Below are 20,740 nucleotides of genomic sequence, written 5' to 3'. Positions count from 1 at the left end.
ATTAAAATAACGAATGATGACTCCAGGGTACGGACATCACTCGTGAGCTTACTTCTAAGTATTCTTCACAATGCTAAATAGCTTTGCCCAAAAGGTTCACCTGAGAGGCCCAAGAAGATCTCCACACTGGTAAGCAGGCCAAGAGGGGCAGGGTCTCAGCAAGACTCAAGACCTAATGAGGACTTAAACTGCACTCAAACCCTCCCCACCCCTCCTCCAAACTCCCCACCACCACCCCAACCCTGCCCCCAACCTGGCCAAATCTCTACCCAAATGACACTGATGAAAATAAGCCTTACCTGGAAGGCTTAGGTGCACTACAGTAAGTTTAAGGACCAGGGATCAAACATTAGCATAAAAAAAGGCAGGCACAACTCGGCTTCAACAGTCTGTTCAGGCCCTTCTGTACAGACTGATGTACCCACCGTCTTCTTGCCTGGAAGGGCTGGGGGGGTACTGTAACTTACAGAAACAGACCTCATTCTAGCTGGGCTCCACCACTGCCCCCAGCCCTCAAAGATGGGTTCTCTGGAGACCCTGCAGTCTCCTTGATGTTACTGAAGATGAGCAGCAGGTGCAACAAGCATTAACAATGACTCAGGGTTCAGTATACAGGCTTTCCAGCCCGCCTACAACCCAACCCTAGAGGCTGTTCATCTCCCAAATTCAAGGTCTTCCTCCTGCTGCAAAGCTCCTGGCACACGCGTGTGGCCAGGAGGCTGGTGCAAGATCAAGTTGGGAGCTCGGAGCACACAGTAAGGGCACCGTCAGCGGGGCTCTCGGTCTGGAGCCCAGCAGGCAGAGAGCGGCTCCATCCCGGCTGGATGAATGCAGGCAGGAGCTCTATCTTCCTGGGAAACCCAGGCTAACAACTGGAGAGTGGCATACCTGAGCGGAGCAAGGAACGTGCGAAATTGGAAGCTGGCTTCTTCCAGCTTAACGACAGTAAACCCCCCCACTTTATGCTGAATGAAATCTTACAGGGAAACTCCAAGATACAAAACACAGAGGGGAAGCAGCCCTGACTGACGTGCAGTGCAGGGTTTTGAATTCCCATTCATCTAAGCCCCTTCTCTCACTTGTCCCGCCCCTAGGACAGACTCCTAGAACTTAGGAGAATGGCATAAGGAAATCATAGCGTCTTTCTATTACAACATCAAGCTGGAGAATTTCAGGATGTCCTCTACAATGGACCCTCCACCACCTAGCTCTAAGGAGGGGCTGAGAAACAGGGTGGAGTATTTCCTTCAGGTGGTTATTAGGTGGCAGGCATTTGGCAAGCGGTTAAGTCACCGCTTAGGACACCTGTGCTGCATCCTGGAGTGCCTGTTGTGAGTGCTGGCTTGTCAGCTTCCAGCTAACCTACATCCTGGGAGGAGGCAGTGGTGATGGTTCAAGTATGGAGGTCCTTGCCAACCACATGGGAGACCCCCATGGAGTTCTAGGCTCCTTGGATGTTGTGGGCAATTGAGGGGGATAGAAGATCTCTGTTTCTTTGCTTTTCAAGTAAAACAAAAATATTTTTAATTACTCATTATAAAAAAATCTCAAGTATATTCACAAGAGGAATGAGTCCCAATACTTCCAATACTTGTATATGCATGACCCAATGTCAACAATCATCAAGTCACACACAATCTCTCGTTTTCTCGCTACCTGGTCCCCCTCTCCACCCCCTGGATTGCTCTGGAGCAAGTCTCCAGAAAACCATTTCATCTCAGTCACAAATCTTACAAAAAAAAAAAAAAAAAAAAAACCAAAGACTTTTAAAAACTAAGTCTCAATGTCAATATTGCACTAAAAGTCATCATCACCATCTGGGGCCAGCATTGTGGTGTAACGGGTTAAGGAGGTTCATATCCCGGCTGCTCCACTTCTGATCCAGCTCCTCGCTAACGCGCCTGGGAAAGCAGCAGAGGATGGCCCACGGGCTTGGGTCCCTGCCATGCATATGGGAGACCTAGAAGAAGCTCTTGGCCCCTGGCTTCAGCAGTGAAGCCAGCAGATGAAAGACCTCTTCCTCTCTGTCTCTCCCACTCTCTTTGTAACTCTGCCTTTCAAATAAATAAATCTCTATAATAATAATCTGACATCCAGAGGCCACTGGCTCCTGCATTTTTAGCCTCTTTTGATCTACTCAATGAAAAACTTGAGCTGACTTTGTAGAGTTCTCTCTCCACTAAGAATCTTCCTGGGGACCAGCGCTGTGGCATAGCAGCTAAAGTCACCGCCTACAGTGCCGCCATCCCATGTGGGCACCAGTTCAAGTCCCAGCTGCTCCACTACTGATCCAGCTCTCTGCTATGGCCCAGGAAAACAGTAGAAGATAGCTCAAGTCCTTGTGTCCCTGCACTCATGTGGGAGACCCAGAAGAAGCTCCTGGCTCCTGGCTTCAGATCAGCACAGCTGATTGCAGTCCTCTGGAGAGTGAACCAGCAGATGGAAAACCTCTCTCTCTCTCTCTCTCTGCCTCTGCCTCTCTGTTTAATTTTCACTTTCAAATAAGTAAATAAATCTTAAAAAAAAAAAGAATCTTTCTGACTGCATTTCTGTTTGGTGCTTCTGCCCTCTGTACTTCCTGTGAACTCACGGCTGGGTCCAGGGTCCTGACCAGATTCAAGTTCTATCAGGAGGTAAGGAAAATCTAGAAGTTTCTTTCTTGGCATTCTTGGTGGTCACTCATAACCATTGTCTATGTGAAGACTGACTTTTTTCTAGTTTTTAACATCTTCCAAAAGGTTTCATGGGTATACAAACACATAAAGTTCTACCTCCTTATTTTTACCCAGGTTACATTAAACCTTTCACTTAACAATGTGAGATCAGTACTTTTTAAAATCAGAATTATGTAAGAGTCACTTCATGTTAACAACACTGAATGCAGCTTGAATTCTAAGAATCCACAAGAGAGGACGGTTGTCCAAATCATGTTTTAAACATAGCAGGTGGGTAACAGCTACAGAACGCACAGCCAGCGTTTAAATTCAGCCCACTTTTGAGAAGTACACCGTGACATGACTCACACAGAGAGCCCACCTCAGACCCACGTCTTCTCAAAAGACCCAAACATCTTTCTTCTCAGATTACAGATGACGACAAAGCCAAACAATTCCGGCTTCCACCATTTCACATTTTGTCTGGTTTCTTTTTAAGTGATTGCCTCAAAACCTAGCACAACTCCATCTTCCGCCGCCTTCGCTCACTCACCGGCTCATCAGCTTTCTCCTCCCTCCAAACAGCTTAAATACAAGCCAGAGCCCCGGATCAATCATCAGACCCATCACTCCTGCCACCCCCACAGACGTTAAGTGACGGTTACAAAGCTGGACCCCAAAATGATCAATGCCACCATTTTGCTTCACAAAACTGTGTGAGAAGCAGAGACTCCCCACCGCCAATTAATACTCGTCTGTGAAAGCAGCCAGAACACGAGTAATCACAAGTAAATCAGGCAACACAGTCGTGGGGGGTTTATAAAGTCCTCTGCAGGTTTCTTTTTTTCTCTTTTTTACTAACATGACACTCCTCAAGTGGCCCTCTATTGCCAAAGCTCCGAATACAAACAAGACGGTGCTTATTAGAAAAAATACTAATGAGAAATCTCCCAGCCTCCCCAACATTCTTCCTTCTTAGTGTGTTTACACCTAAAGCACACAGAGCCTTGGAATGAAAACAAGGTGGTGGCTGAGTGGTTTCTACACTGGGCTCCTGAGCCCGAGGGGGAGGTGCCCTGAGAAAGGGCTTGGCCAGCAGTTCTGTTCCCCACCCCCACCCCCACCCCCACCAGCCGCCTGCATAACTCCATCTACATCATTCCCTCCAGCACTAAGAAACACAAGCAAAGAGGCTCCAGGTGACCCGTCCACACAGCAGGAGCCCAACCCAGGCTGACCCAGACTCTGTCTTAGCCAAAGAAAAAGAGACAGCTCTTAGATGCCCCAGGCTCCCCGCACATGGGCCAGCACTGGCCCCCCAAATCCCAGTGGTTTCCCCAAAGGGATGCCTATCCCCCCACCAAGGACCCCTCATCCTGAGTATTCCCGGGATTCAGTTAAGTACTCCTAGCAAGTCCCCTTGTTATCCAGAGACTTTGAGGCAGAGGCTCCTGGATCTTGTACCTCAACAAATACCTGTTCTGTGACATCTCTTCTGGCTCATCAACTGGAGGATCAGGTTCCCTGCCTCCAGGGCTTGGAAACCCAATAAAGGCAAACTCCTCTCCCCTGCACCCCACCCCACCAGCTTCTCACTTTCTCTGCTTCCATGCTGCCCACCTGCCTCTCAGCCTGCTCTGCCTGTACCCAATCACTGAGGACCAACCCCAGCTCATTCACTCAGCACACACCTGCTCTGTCACTGGGGACCAGGCACAGAAAGATGAGCAGTTCAGGACCCCTGTGCCTTGTGCCACTTCTGGTCCAGGGATAACAGTGTGTCTTCAGTTCCACTGCAAAGCAGCAGTGTTGCCATCCAACAGTGTTCCACCTCCCAGATTCATCCACCCAAACCTGTTCCCTAAACCCCACGTCCAAAAGACACACACAGGTCCACCTGGGCAGCCTTGGCAAGCCTAGCCACCTGGGCAGCCTTGGCAAGCAAATGTTACTTTTTCACGAATCAAAGCCCACTTCCCAGCACCCCCCCCCCCCACACACACACACCTTACATTGTCTTCCACATCATCCATGTATCCTGGAGGACAGGGGTCCAAGGGGGTGAGGGCAGGAGCTTATGTACTATAAGAGCTACGACCTTCAAACAAAGGATGGATTGCACTATTAACAAGCAGCACTTACTGAGAACTTCCTACCTATGAGGCACCAAGCTAAGAATTCTAAGTACATTAATTCCTTTAGTTCTTACTACACCCCACGGAACAGACACGACTGTTGTCCCAATTTTCCACATGAGGAGACACAAAGGCACAGAGAGATTAAAGACCAAGTCCCCGGCACATGGTTAGCAGGGAAGGAAAGAGGTGAAGCCAGACAGCGTGGCTCTGTGGCCTGAGAGCCTTCTCAACTACAAAGCAAAAGGGAGACAGAAAACCCACCACGGCCAACCGCAGCCTCATGCATTTCAATTCATCAGAAGAAAAGTCATCTGAACTCTCAGGACAGAGGATGGAGAGGGTCTCCAGCTTCTCCAACCTCTGTTCTCCCCTGTGCAGACTGACTGTCCTAGCCACAGCTCTCACAGGCTGTGACCACTGCTAAGGAAACCAGGGAACCAGTCTCCTAGGACTTCAGCACTAGGCTGTGGGACCTGCCGGCTGGCAACGCAGGGTGGCTAACTTAGCCTCCCTCTGCCTCCACTTCTTGGTTTGTGGGATAGCAATGACTTTGTTCCAACTCCTGAATGAGGTAAACGCAGGCAAAGGGTGAATACAGTATCTGGCACGTAACAAACACCCCATCAATGTCATGCATTGCTATTATTATGATCTGAAATTCCACAGAAGGAAATCCTCCTCCTTTCACACAGGTAGACTCTGCAACCTTATTTGGAAACACAATTGGCTGAACAAATTTCCCATTTAAATCCTTGAACAACTAAGTCTGACTCAGAGTGGAGGGGGCTAGGGTAGATGGTGTAACAGCGGCAGCTGGGTCTTGGAGCCCTCGGCAGGCAGAGGAGGGGTCTTGTTGGGTCTTATTATAATCCCAACTCTGTTTGTAGTATGTGCCCCACCACCAGCACCAAACTCCTGTACATGTAACCTAAAGGGTCTTTGAAGAAATATACCACCTGAGCAAGTCTACATCCACTGAATGATAATGATAAGGTTCCTATGGCAACCCTTATTTCTAAAGTTTGGGTAGCAGGAAGAGAGAGGGATCAGTTAGCTCCTGGCTAACGAGTGAAATGCCATCTCACCGCATGTGCATTTTGCTCTCCACAATTCAGGCAAGGCCTTGCACCTTTACAGCACATGGTAGATTATAGGATGTTCTCAGATGGGGTGCCTACTATGTGAGATAAGGAGAGATTCTTGACCTCTGTTTTTCACAAATTAAAAAAAAATCTTGGGCGTCAGTTCGTGCCCTGGCTGCTCCTCTTCCAATCCAGCTCTCAGCATTGAAGGCAGTGCTTGGGCCCCTGCAACCACATAGGAGACTCGGAAGAAGCTCCTGGCTCCTGGCTTTCAGATTGGCCCAGCTCTGGCCGTTGCAGCCATTTGGGGAGTGAACCAGCAGATGGAAGACCTCTCTCAATGTCTCTCCCTCTGTCTATAACTCTCTCTCAAATAAATAAATAAAATCTTTTTTAAAAAATCTAACAATAGAATTCTTAACAGCTCATATGCGGCAAAACCAGGATAACTCTTGGGTCTCCTAACTCCCACACCAGCAATCAGGTCTCCCAGAGTCCTGCCTGCTCCTCTCTGTCACCCCATCCTACATGGCTTCTTGGTTCTCAACTCCCATTCCTTGAAGAGTATATACCCCAACCCTTGCATTTTTACCTTCCATCAAGATAACCATAAGTGGATGTATAACTTGGCTCTCCAATTAAATGGGGGTGCCCTTTCATGCAGGCTTCATGCTCAACATTTTAAGGTACCAGTCGAACGTCATTCACGTCTCTTGGTTAGTGTTAACAGTTTGAGCTTGGCAGTCACAGAGGCCAAGGTCTGAATCCCAGGGCTGCCTCTTTTTAGCTGTGTGATCTTGGGAGAGTTACGTAACCTCTCTCAGAGTCTTCATTTCCCGTGTATTCAATGGCGAGACAGCACTTGCAGTGTCACTGTGGAATTAATGAGAACCTGAGTCGCAGCGCGCGTAGTAAGGCCTTGGAAATTTCATGGTATTATTGTGGCTGACATTATTTACCAATATCATTAGTCATCCTCACCACAATTTCATAATAAGCTTAAGGATTGGTGTGTTTCTCAGGTCCATACAGCAAGAAAGTGCTGCAGCCAGGAGGAGATTCCAAGACGCACCTTCTACCTCCACAGTGCCTACCTTTATACAATGCAGTGAGTCCTCGTACGATTCAGGAGTTATACAGGGTGGAAACTGTGAAGATATTTGGCCGAGCCCTCTCTCCCACCATTTTGCAGATCGGAAAATTCAAGCTCAGAGGATACACCTCTTTCCAACATCACTTAGAAGCAATAATAACATACACACTTCTGTAGTGATGCCTACTACAAAGCCTTACTCACCAGGAGACTACCCACTCCAAAGGCCACTGGGTCGGTGAGCATCTGGCCGCACCTGCTGCTTGGGTTTCTTTCCCCGCTCCAGCTCCCGACTCCAGCTTCCTGCTATTGCAGATCTTGGGTGGGAGTGGTGATGGCTCAAGCAGTTGGATTGTGCCACCCACACAGAAGATCTGCATTGAAATCCCAGGTCCTAGCGTTGGCCTGGCCAGTCACTGGCTACTGCAGGCCTTTGGGGAACCAATAGATGGGAGCTCTCTCTGTCTCTGAACTAAAGACACAGTAATTTTTAAAAAGTCCACTAGGAACACACCTGTAGTCCAAGTTGGGTTTACTGGCTCACTGCGAAAAGGGAGCCCCCAGCCTAAAGAGACTCGTCGGTGTCTCAGTAACCAGCCACTAGGAGGAGCTTGTCATAGGGTTAGCACTGCGTTCAGCCAGCAGGGTATGGTTTTGCTCTGGATTGGACGCGGATATAAAGCAAGAACTCTGTTACCGAACATCATAATTTGTTAACTGGAGGCCAGAGCAGATCCAATGGTGTAACAGGGCAGGAGACAGCAGAAGCGGAGACGGAGGCGTGCGGTCATGTTTATGGAGTGCACACGTTCATATCTGATCTGTGCTCAATGTTCAGCATCAGGGGGTCTTGTCCGTGTCCTGTTCTAACAACAACGCAGACTGACCCTGTCACACATCAGGATTCTGGGGCACTGCTTCCGTCCAGTGACAGAACACCAGGACCTAGCTATCAAAGCCAGGCCGGCGCCAAGCCCACAGCAGTCAGAAGCTGGGTTTTTCTTTCTACTCCGTACCTCCTGCAGCCATTGACAATACCTGCTTGTGTAAGGCAATTTCAAGGAAATCTAGGTGCAAAATACATACAGCTCCTGTCCCATACTGAGGTTACATTCCAATGAGGGTAGTATCTGTCTTATGCTTATGGAAAATAAATATAAGTGTAGAAAAGCAAAGTGTGTTAGCAGGTGATAAGAGCTAGGAATTCAAAGAAAAGGCACAGCCGGGTAAAGGAGAATGGGAATGCAAGGTGAGGGTCGCGGTGATAAACCGGGTGGCCAGGCCACCACAGGAAATTTGAAAGGTCTTCAAGGAAGCAAGGGAGGAGGCCAGGACGAAGGGAAAGCTGTACTATGAGCTCATTTCAAAGATGTGAAAACCGAGACTTGGAGGGGCCACGGGAGCCGTCTCAGACCGCACACCTCGGTGGCAGCCACAGGCAGAACCTCCCGTGGTCTCCGGATTCTCTGCCATGAGCCGCCTTTCCCAGAGCTCTCCAGACACAGGTCATCCTGTGTCATCCTGACGTAGGACTGCCCCCAGAAAGGCCTCCATGCAGGGCCGGAAGCGTGAGCTGGGAAATCAGAAAGGGCCTCTGTTTTCCGAGCCACGCTCAGGTGTCCGGGATGACTGTGCATCCAACCAACCGCACTCAACGTAAGCGGCTGACCAGGAGGCCGCCCCTTGGGCTCATTCAGCCGTGAGGGGACATGAAGCTGTTTAAGTCCCTGGTTCAGCATCTGGAAGGCTAAAAGGCAAAATTTCAGACACGGGCTGCATCAATTCATCTCATCGCTCTAAGTGTTATGCGGAACGCCCCACACCAGTATGATATTCACGGACACACGTGCGTCTCTATATTTATAGGTATGCAATCCCTAATAATATCTACCTCACAGATCGTAGAGAGGCTTCCGTCACCATGCCTACACAGGCCAAAGACAGCTGGAGCGTGCAGAAACCACCAGGTCCTTTCCCGTATGTGCCGATTTGGAAAGAGCTTGGTGCCTGCCGAGAACATGTCCACAGGCACGAGGATTTTGTCTCCGTGCTCAGAACTGCCTTGGGCAGGCACTGACTCCTCACTGAATGGATGATTGCGAGTCCTGCCTTCTGCTCTCTACTCTCAACACCCTAGGGATCCCCAAGAACACTTCTCGGTTCAGCTGTGGACAAGAGGCAGCAGCAAGTGTGAAACTGAAACTGCTCTCGGGAGGGCTCAGCCGAGCCTCCCACGGGCAGTGGGGCAGGCGGTCAGATGGCTGCCCAGCCCCGCCTCGCTGGACACTCCTGGCAGACGCCGAGCAGAAAATTAAGCTGTCTCTTTGGGATTCAGAAATCTACCAAGGCCCTCTAGAATTGATCCAAAACCCATCTGTATCCAAAAAAAAAAAAGAGTATCACACTCAAGGAGCTAACATACCACAAAGTCACAGCTGACGCACGCAGTCATTAACGTGCTTACCAAGAAACCAACCTTGCCCTGGGCACAGAAGACGACAAGCCACCAGAGACCAGGCAGGAAGCTGTGTTAACTATAGAACAAATTCTAGGACAAAAGTGACTGCTAATGACTTTAGCCATGAATGCAGAATTACAACCACACGTCTTGTCCTAGGATCACTTTTTTTTTTTCCAGGTCTCAGCACAGAGGCCACTCTTGACTACTCCAGGGCTGACCTTTGCCCGTCTGTTCCCACGAGCCCTCTCCCTCAGGCTTACTGTTTTTCAAAAACACACAGTAAATCCCCCAGCGCTCTCATCAAGCTCCCTTAGTCTCTGGAAACGTAACCTTCACAGCAGAGAGCCACTTGATGAATTCCAGGAAAGTGAAAAGAACGCATAATGAAAATGAGAGTCGAATCATCAAGGCTAATTACAAAGGAAGAATAAATCACTTTTCCTTCCAAGTATCCCTGGTTTATTAGAGAAAAAAAAAAAAGCCAACGTAATAAAGATGTCATAGGTAACTGTGTAGGAACAGGAGTAACCTTGGGAGACGCAGCTGCTACTTACATGGATAAACCAATCACCATGCAGAAATCTACTGGTGACATATTTAAGTTGAGTGTGCCTAACCTGAATATCCAAGTTGGAAATGTGCTGAGCGCCAACTTCACGCCACAAGTGCAACATTCCACACCTGACCTCTGGTGACAGGCTGCAGGCAACACTAAAAACACTACATAAAGTCACCCTCGGGCACATGCACCCGGCACATGTGAAATCTAAACGAATTTCCACCCCCAAGATATCTCACTAAGCATATGCAAATACTCAAGAAGCAAAAAGATAATCAAATCGTAGGAAATCCAAAACATCTCCAGCCCCAGGCATTCTGGACAAGTGATCTGAAAACCTGCAGAGGTGACATGCATTCCAGAGACAAGAGTCCAGGAGAGGCACAGAGCAGTCCAGGAAGGCTCTGCCCTCCACAAGCTCACGGCTGATCCTCCGAGTCCTCGTGGAAACAGCACGGGGTACTTCAGTCTCTTCCGCTGTCACACATTTTTCAGAGACAAGAAAGCTGAAGCATGAAAGGTTAAGAGAACACCCACTGGGGCCAGTGCTGTGGTGTAGCAGGTAAAGCCACCACCTGCAGTGCTGGCCTCCCGTACGGGCACAGGCTCAAGTCCCAGCTGCACCACTTCTGATCCAGCTCCCTGTGAATAGCCTGGGAAAGCCGCAGAAGACAGACCAAGCACTGAGTCCTTGCACCCACATGGGAGACTCAGGAAGCTCCTGGCTCCTGACTCCTGGCCTTAGATCCACCCAGTTGCAGCTGCTGCAGCCATTTGGGGAGTGAACCAGCAGATGGAAGATCTCTGTCTTTTTTTCAAATAAATAAAACATATATTAAATTTAAAAAAAAACAAACCAGCAGTCTCATCCGTGAAGAAGCAGCTGCATCGTTTGGCACGACAACCAGCACAGAGCCAGAGCCCGGATGAGGACCCTTCAGCCGTGTGACGGCAGGGAAGTTACTGTGGCACAGGACACCAGCGGGGAACTGGTCACCTACCAAGATTTCCACACGGATTTAATAAAGCGGCTTGGAGGAAAAATCCTATCTTATCTGGCACATGACAGGTGCACTCCAAACAGCTGATTCACCTGAATTTGTCTGTTAACTTAGGTTCAGAAAAATAAACAGGGCTCCTTTAAGGCTAGCAGTCAGAAGGAACTTGTCTATCATTATCTCCCTTGGCTAGTAGGGTTGTTTTTTTTTTTTTTTTTTTTGGCTAGCCTGGAGCAAACAGAAGCTAAAATGACATCTTAAAAGTCAAAGTTCACAGCTGGCGTCTGGGAGCTCACCTCACTGCTCGCAGCCCTCTTTCAGTGCAAGCCAGAGCTGCCGACACCCAAACAGCAAGGAAGCCCCCAGAGGCCAGCATTCTAGAGACGGGAGCCACGGATAGCCCTACCGGGCACGCATGGACCTGTAAGAAACCAGGCAGCCAGAGAATGCCAAGGCCAACTCAAGTGTTGAACTGAAGCTGGTTTTCTAGGGAAGGCGCTAAGGAGACATGTAAATTTTTCTTACAATTTTTATAGGCAATGTTAGCAATCAGTAATCAGTGCCCTTCAAGGTCTAACAATATGCTTTCTATGTGGTAAATGGCAATTGGCTGGATGGGGCATAGCACACATGAGCTCTCGCCTTCCAAACATCAGCCCCATGCATCTCTCTCTCTCTTCCTCTCTAACTCTTGACTTTCAAATACATACATAAATCTTTAGAAGTTTCTCCACTTTGCAACAACAAAAGAGTTGTGTAAACTGGCAGTACAACAAGGCGCAGGTACTTAACACCACAGAACAATGCACTTGAAATGGTTAAGATGGAACAGGTAATGTTATGTGTATTCCAAGACTGAAAGTGCACAATTTAAAAAAAAAAAAATGTATTAAATCAAGAAAAGGATACATTACCCCCAGGGTTTGAAACAAGATTTAGATAAGATAATATATATCATCTCAACACAGGGCCTGGCACACAGCTGGTGCTGAAGCAAAGCTGTGGAAGGAGCCACCCCAGTAGTTAAGAAGCGTGCAGTCACAGTGTGGCGATGCACAGCCGACTTCGCCGCCCCAAGCCAAGGAAGCTGTGGGGAGTCACCCGCCTCTGTGGCGCCTGGTACCTTCCGAGCTGGGAAGAGGGCAGCAGAATCCCTCACATCTCACAGGGGCCCTTCTGAGGATGAATGCATGTCCAGTGCTTGGGAACGGGCCTGGCACACTCATGCGACCTCCGTGGTGTCATCAGGACAAAACCAACATGGCCAGACCTGCTGAGCCAACCAGAGGCTCCAGCTGCCCACAGTGACCAGAATGGTGCAGGAGCCTGGACGGTGGGGGCCTTGAGCTTTAACAACCAACCCGGGGCACGGCCACCATGGCACAACCCACAGCCCCTGAGCAAGGCTCCTGGACGGGGAGACCTGCAGTGCTGGACGCTGGGCCTCAGACGTTTCATCCTGAGTCTTGGGGGTGTTGAGGCTCCAAAGCCCCCCAGCCTGAGAAAGCCTAGAGAAGCATCGTGTCCCAGGCAGCTGCAACTTCGGATGCCTTTCCTCCCTCCTCCTTGTCTTCCACCCTCCTTATTCCTACCTGCATAGTCAGGACAGTGCGCACAGCCTGGTCTTGCTAGTCTCACCCAAGCCCCACATTGGGGAAATGTGACAGCCACAGAGATGACAGCCAACCTGCCTCTACCCCCCTCAAATTCAGCCACCACGTGGACTAACGATGCCAGCCTTCACCTTCATTATCACCCACTCTGCAAAAGGAACCAAAACCTGCAACCTTTGGCAGGTTCCATATGCCTACCCTCCCTCCCTCCCTCCCTCTCTCTCTCTCTCTCTCTCTCTCTCTCTCACACACACACACACACACACACACACACACGGAACCACAACAACCAGGAAGAGTGAGTGACAGCATATCTTAGTGGACCTGGAGCCCAGCTGAGTGAACGCGGGCATACGATCAAGCTCACGAAGCCTCAGGCTCTTCACCTGCAGAATGGGCACATGGCTGGTCTCTAGGTGCCGCTCTGGGGATCACTGGCCACCAGGTCCAGAGCCTTCGACCTGGCATTTGGTGCCACTGCCCGATCTCCCCCCAACACCTTGCTCTGACCGCCGTGACTCTTGCCCCGACAAATAAATGTATGAGCTGAGTTCGGGAACTCACTGCCGCTCACCAGCCGTCATCCAGATAGAGCACGTGGCCCTGCCTCTTGCCAAAGGGGCAGGGGAGGGCAGCCTTCCCATGCGCCAGAAGAAAATCAGATTTGGATGAGAACTGGAAGCTTCTAACACAGACAAGCCTCTGTCCTCCAGGGCTGCTGGCGAACGGAGACACCCCCTCCCTACCCCTAGGGAGAAGACATCACGGACACAGTTCCAGCAGGAGCTCCCACAACACGCAACGGGAGCAAAGGGGCCCTGGGTATCCAAGGGGGATTGGTTCCAGGACCCCCAGGGACAGCAGAGCCACCGTGAGGCTCAAGTCCCTTAGAAAAAAATGGTGCAGTGCTTGTGTGGAGCCTGCACACATTCTCCTGTGTACTTTAAATCGACTCTGGGCTACTTACAAACACAAATGCAATAGGAATGCTGTATGAACAGTTGTTATGCTGTGTGGTGAAGGGGATAATGACCACAGCTCGTGGTCAGTAGAGACACAATACTGTTTTCTGAGTATTTTCGATCCAAGATGGGTTGAATCCACAGACGCAGAACCCAGGGATACACAGAGCCGACTGAGCTAGTTACGCCTGGGAGCCTGAAGGGGAGGGCAGCATGGCATTGAGAAGGCTTCCCAGGGGAGACGACCTCTGAACTTTGTCATGTACCAAACAGAGGACGACTCCAGGGAAGGGAATGACAGCCATCACTCAGCAATCACCTAGGGACGACATAAAGTCTTGCATTGCTTACCTGGTGCCGTGAATGCCAAGGCAGCATCACTAGGACCACAGGTAACAAAGGTGACGCAGCCACACACCTGCGACCCAGGAGAGGCACTGTGGGGACAGACAGGACTGGGTTCAAGCCACAGCTCTATGAGGCCCCTGTGGGGGCTACCAAGATACTGTAAAATAGAAGCCCTTTTTAACAACTCTATTAATGAAGAAGGGGCAGCCCATGATCAAAATCGTTACTAGAAATAAAAGCGGCCAAAACAATGTTGATGATAAACATTACCCTTACAGCTACATATCACATTAAAGGTAACAGGTACCCTGTGCCAGGCTTTACCTGAATAATCTCCTTTAATCCCTATTAATCCTGCAAGATATTACTATTATCATCCTATTATCCTCACACAGATGAGAAAAGTGAGGCACAAGAGTGGATTATGTTGCTCAAGATCACGGGAGTGCGTTCCAGAAAGCAGATCCCTCCATACAGGAAGCCTGGACAGGGTCTCTACTGTGCCCACCAAAGCCCACAACTGCACCAGGGCCCAGGGAGGACACAGGCAGCGCTGCTCTCAGAAGGGTGGCATTATATGTGATAAAATGTGGCACTGAGCGTGATGAAATGCCCCAAACCACACACAGACAAAACAAGCACGCACGATAAAGATGGGAAGAAACTGATCCTAGCTTCAGGTTCCTGGAAAAGCTACTCAGGATACTCTCAGCTCTGGAGCATACAGCATCCAAGCTTCCCTTTGCTGGCTTCAGAAACATCCATCCACACACGTGAGCACCTCCAGGGAGAGGGACAATGTCCTGTTCACTATACACTATCCCACGTATCACACCTAGAGACGGACGGACGGATGGACGGACGGACGGATGGTTAATGCGGATGCTGGAAGCTGCGCGACTGCCCCGAGACAGCAGTGGGCAGAGGAGTGTGGATTTAACTGGTCCAAGTACAAGAATAAGCTTTCTCTGGAAGCCCACAGCCACACATTATCTCCCTATTCTTGGATGGGAGGTACTTGTGGAGAGTCACTGCCTCTATGCGGACAGTACCCCTGATGTGGTCTCGTCCTCTGCACCTCTCCTCTCGCCCCTGTGTCTGCCTTGGTTTCCTTTAACCCGGCTGTGCTCCTCATCAGGACTGCCAGGTGGTCCACAGCTACTGAAGCTGACCTGTCCGTGCCCCTACTGCAACACAACACCCCCTCTGCTCTGCCCCACATAACCCCAGGCGTGACACAGAGCCCACTCACACTCACCCACCCTGGAGGGACGGCACAGCTGGGGACGGAACACGCCACCATCCCCACCACCTGTTCCCTCCAGCAAGACCACAGGTCACTACAGCTGACCCTTCCCCCGCTCCCACCCCGGCTGCAAAATACTCACACCATCACGCTCAGAGGCAGCGTTTGTTTCATGTGCTTGTTTTCATTCGGAACATGCTGGTGAGGAATACTGCCTTTTTTTTTTTCAAAGTGACACTGACACAATTTCACCCATGCGAACACCCGCTTTCCACCCAACTGAGTCACCTGATGGAAACGTAAGTTCTCAAGCCGGCATATGAGCTGATCCCTTTACCAGAAAGTGTAGTGGATAACACGGTGTCTGGGGCTGAAAAACCCTTGGAACAACGAGATCTCCTTTTTCATGGTGCTGTCCACTGTTGTGTGGGGTGGAAAACTGGGAGAAAAACAGAGACACGGCTGAAAACTCTGGGGTCTCACAGAGCCCTCCCTGGAGAAGATACCTCCCCTCCCCCAATACAGCTGTTTGCTGTAAAATCTTGGCAGTGGGGAAGGCACTTCCCCTCTGACCTTTGTTAATCCATTTGTGGATGTGAGCATTAAATCATTTATTTGAAAAATGATCTGCATATAATAAGCACTCAATTAATGTTGGCTGTTATCATTTAGTGATAGCATAGGAGGGAGTTGGGCTCTTCAGGGGGGTAGCACCAGCCACATGGGGCAATTTAAGTTTAAATGCTTAAATGAGATAGAAAATTCAGCTCCTCAGGCACCATAGCCGTATTTCAAGTGTTCAACAGCTACCTGTGGCCAGCGGCTGCCCTACAGGTCAGTGCACTACAGAGCATTCCCTGCCAACCGACAAACAGCACTGGCATAGAGCTAAAGAGAAGGCTCCCAGCTCCAGGGTGTGTGTGACCCTGGACCAGTCCCTTAGCCTCTCTGGGCGTTTTCTCATCTGTGAGATAAGGACAACAGCAGCTACTTCAGTGGGGTCATGGGGAGGATTCTCAGCTATGCAAGTGCTTGCAACAATGTTGACAATAACGGTGAGCTCACCAGATGGTTCCCTAAACGAGCCACCGACACACCATGGTACAGCTGGATGGCTGGAAAAGCACCTCCCACAGGGCCTAACACACAGCCGGCACTTAACTCCACTCAGGAATTTATTTCAACAAACATTCACAGAGCACCTACTATGGCCTGGCCATTCTTCTAGGCACCAGAGGCATGAAAACAAACAAACCTCTTTTTTTTTTTTTTAAAGATTTATTTATTTATTTGAAAGTCAGAGTTACACAGAGAGAGGAAAGGCAGAGAGAGAGGTCTTCCATCCGCTGGTTCACTCCCCAACTGGCTGTGCCGATCCGAAGCCAGGAGCTACTTTCGGGTCTCCCATGTGGGTGCAAGGGGCCAAGCACTTGGGCCATCTTCTATTGCTTTCCCAGGCCATAGCAGAGAGCTAGAAGGGAAGTGGAGCAGCCTGGACTCGAACCGGTGCCCATATGGGATGCCGGCACTTCAGGCCAGGGCGTTAACCCGCTGCGCCAGAGCAACGGCCCCACAAACAAACCTCTTATCCTCAGGGAGCCCATGGTCTCCATCAAGGGGGCTACTGCTGCTGATGGGGATGGGAACACCACTGTATCCCTACCTACCACACATTCCTGACTCCCAGCAGTGAAAAAGAAATTCCAAACATAAAGCTACCCACAGAGGTGGTGCCTGAGAAAAAGGCCCTTATGAATGAACGCACAGATAAATGAATGAATGAATGAACTAACGATGCAGTTGGGACAAGGCTGTGGGCTCTGGGTGGATCCAGCGTTAATTACCCCGTGGTGGATGGATGTGGCTAACTCAGGGAGCCGTTGCCAGGAGACACTAATAAATGATCATAGAGCAGTCTGCAAACACTGTTATGTGTGAGCGCTTAATCATCCTGCCCGGCAATCTCAAAACCCAAACGCCTGGGACAGAGATGGCCTTTGCGCACATGCCCTCTGGCTTCTATTCTGGGCTCTGCTCTGACTCACCCTGCCAGCTGGGGCTGCTCCCTCAGCTCAGGGACCAAACCGCCTTTCACTGGGCCTGGATAAACAGCTCCAGTCGGATGCATCCCACTTGCCCAGAACACCCCCACCCAGCCCTGAGGCTGGCCTCAGCAACTCCTCTGCTGCTGCTGTTCCCAGGAGGCAGCCAAGGGCATCACACCCCTGCGTGTGTTTCTACTGCTAATCACAAGAGCTCCTTTTGGTAGGTTTGCAGCTCGCCGGCACAGGCCAATGTCATGGGATGGGCTATGCTGAATCACCGGGTCTACTTCTTACCGGCAGGGAGGGGCTCAGCAAGCTATTTCAAGCCCTCCAGTCCCAGCTCAATAGGTAAAAACAGTGCATCGGCCGGCGCCATGGCTTAACAGGCTAACCCTCCGCCTTGCGGTGCCAGCACACCGGGTTCTAGTCCCAGTTAGGGCGCCGGATTCTATCCCGGTTGCCCCTCTTCCAGGCCAGCTCTCTGCTGTGGCCCGGGAGTGCAGTGGAGGATGGCCCAAGTCCTTGGGCCCTGCACCCGCATGGGAGACCAGGAGAAGCACCTGGCTCCTGCCTTCGGATCAGCACAATGTGCCGGCCGTGGCGGCCATTGGAGAGTGAACCAACGGCAAAAAGGAAGGCCTTTCTCTCTGTCTCTCTCTCTCACTATCCACTCTGCCTGTCATAAAAAAACAAAAACAAACAAAAAAAAAAAATAGTGCATCACAAAACTGTCAGCGGAATTATGTGAAATAACTTGAATAAAGGGCCCACGTATTTGGAAAACCTAGCTTATGTCTTACCTGGTATGATAAGATGGGTGGTCAAGAAGCAAAGACGTTAAGTCCCACGTGTTTTCACTATTGATCTGGTCTACCTGCTCATCATTCAAAAGAGGAACTGATATGGTTTGAATATGGTTTGTCCTCTCTGAAATTCAATGTTGAGATGTGAAGAGGCAGGAGCAAGAAGAGGTGGTAAGGGGTTGGCTCTTAACAATGGATTAATCAATGGATGAAGGAGTTAATGACTTATCTCAAGGTTGGCTCTGCTGTACAAGGCAGCGTGGCCAGGTCTCTTGTCCTGTGATGTCCTGTGTTGCTTCTCAGAACTCTGTCATGAAGAACGGACCACCAGGGGTAGGCACTGTGGAGCAGCAGGTTAAGCTGCTACATGGGACGCGGGTATCCTGTATCACATCACAGTGTAGGTTCAAGTCCTGGCTGCTCTGTTTCCAACCCATCCAGCTTCCCGCAGATACATCCTGGGAGGCAGAGGATGATGGCTCAAAGGCCTGGGCCCCTGCCACCCACATGGGAGACCTGGATAGAATTCCTGGCTCTGGCCTGGTCCTGCTCTGGTATCTGTGGAGTAAACTAGTATATGGAAGATTGGTCGGTCTCTCTCTCTCTCTCTCTCTCTCTCTCTCTCACTCCCTCCCTTACAAATCTTTCAAGTAGATGCAAATAAGCAAAACATGGAAAGAAGAAACAAAAGGAATTAGATTCAGTCTCTCAACCTTGAACCTCCACAACTATCATGCAACACAAACCGATTTTCTTTGTAACTTATTCAGTTACTGTGTTATTAGCAACAGAAAACAGGCTAGGACTGGGGCCAAACCCAACTGGTACTGCAGTCTCTCGCACTCCACCTTCCCAATCTTATCACAATCAAGGGGCTTATCAATCTGCTGAAAAGAACCCAAAGCAGATGGAAATGCAGATGGGGAATCCACACACCAGCGACCTCTTGTATGTGCAAAAGCCTCACTTCCAAAGAGTTAGGAGGGGATAGTCTCTCACTGCAGCTCTCACAATCTGTGGGTGCACTGAACCCCACCTTGTAACGTGGGGTGCTGTGCAGGCCATTCACCCTATGTAGGAATACCTGAGACATGGCAGTAGGTCAGTCATCAGTGGCTTAGATGCACATACCAAAATAGGCCACCAACTACTGATGTACAAACATTGTTCTTGAATATCATTCTTGCCGACACACAAAACCTGATGATGTGCAAGTCTGTCCTCTGTCTACAGCTCTATGATGATTCCTGCTGGGAGCTGGCCCGGTCGAGAGGTCAGGGCCAACTGAGGTCCATGGCTTCCTGCCTCCCATCACACCCAGCACTCACCAAGGCCTCCTCATTTCTGTGGTCCACATGGCAGGTGCATAACAGAACTACAGGCCTTGTCTGCCCCTCATCCAGGTGGGCTCTTCCCAACAGATGCGGCTCTGAATATTGCATTAGATACACTCCTTCAGCCCCCCTTTCTAGGGGCAGGTTTACCCACTCCGGGGCCAGCTCATCACACAGATCTGACAATGACCATGGTTTTCCAAACTAAACATGGACTGTGGGTACCCGAACTAACCTCAAAGCAGAATGAGCTGCTACAAAGACTTCCAACGAAGCATAGAAGATGCGAGGAGTTTATAGCGGGAGTGGCTGATTCCACAGGTAGGGATGTTGGAAAAAGGACCCTGAACTGGGCTCCGAAAATGTGCAGAATTTACCCAGAGAGTGAGGGGGCAGGGCAGGGCTGGGAGAACCCTGCATTCAAACCACTGCTCCCTTTATTTATTTATTTGTTTGTTTATATGAAGGGACTGGAGTTCTTATATCTCATACATACAGCTTTATTTTTCTTTGACTTTTTGCAATGACATAATTTCAATTTACTTATAATCCTAAGTCAAGTTGCTCCTTGCTGATCAATGTTCATGGCTGCAGCCCCTCTCTCAGACCCGCGTTCCCCGTGGGGCAGGCCCCTTCAGCTCCCTCGGGATTTCTGCTGCTTCGTCTTGCTGTTGGCCACTCTGGGCTTGATCTGACCTCTTCGGTCTGTGCACCTTCCACATTCCCTGGGCCCTGACCCAAAACAGCACTCTCCGAGCTGGCATGAAGTACGGCAAGGCTAAAATTAGGACAGTTTCCATAGATATCTAGACTTCTCCTAGCAAATCTGTTTGGCTCTCAGGGCTGGCAGGGGAGAGGCGGGAGGGGGGGACATATTTTTTCCATTCTGACTGCAAAGCGATCCAGGGGGTCTGGAAAATCCAAGCCTGCTCACATCTGGAGGCACCTGTGAGCCTTCCTGCGACCTTGAGAAGGAAGAGGGGACCTACCTATGCCCGGTCTGAGCAGCAGCCCAGGCTGGGGAACTACAAAAGCCAAGTATCCCCCACCAGGCCACAGGGCAGCAAGCAGAAGAGGTGGGACAGCAATCCTGGAAGGGCCCAAGGGCCCAGGTCTCCAGCACACATGTGGCCTGGCTTCGTCCTGGGAAGGCGGCCCCTCCGGGAGGTGGCTCTCCTTCTTCCCCATCTCCATGACGAAGCAATGGAGTCTCAGCCATTTGTTAACAGAGAGGAAACTGCAGCTCAGAGATGCCTGGAGAACAGCCCAAGGCCCCGCGAGGGCAGCACGGTAAGGACAGGGGAGCAAGGACAGGCTCTGCTCAGGTCTGTCTGCCCTGTTTTGTGCTGAGCTCTGTGCTCAAAGCCTCTCCCAAAACGATGGGTAGATGCCCTAACTCCCAAG

At 50.2% G+C, this 20,740-nt stretch overlaps 1 protein-coding gene across 3 annotated transcripts in view; it reads right to left on the bottom strand.

Annotated features, from left to right (window-relative positions):
- The window catches only part of LARGE1 (LARGE xylosyl- and glucuronyltransferase 1), a 570,843-nt gene that overhangs the window by 495,951 nt on the left and 54,152 nt on the right, over nucleotides 1-20,740 (bottom strand). The window contains exon 1 of one of the 3 annotated variants that reach the window (XM_062202943.1): nucleotides 13,912-13,990. The exons of the other annotated variants lie outside the window; for them this stretch is intronic. The gene's annotated coding sequence lies outside the window, so the exon portion shown is untranslated. Of the gene's footprint in view, nucleotides 1-13,911; nucleotides 13,991-20,740 lie in introns of those variants that run through there. 3 annotated transcript variants of the gene reach the window in all.

This window comes from Lepus europaeus, chromosome 10, assembly GCF_033115175.1.
Source record: "Lepus europaeus isolate LE1 chromosome 10, mLepTim1.pri, whole genome shotgun sequence".
In the NCBI taxonomy this organism is placed as follows: domain Eukaryota; kingdom Metazoa; phylum Chordata; class Mammalia; order Lagomorpha; family Leporidae; genus Lepus; species Lepus europaeus.
The sequence above is the reverse complement of the archived record's forward strand: the minus strand, read 5'-3'. Positions and strand labels throughout refer to the sequence as shown.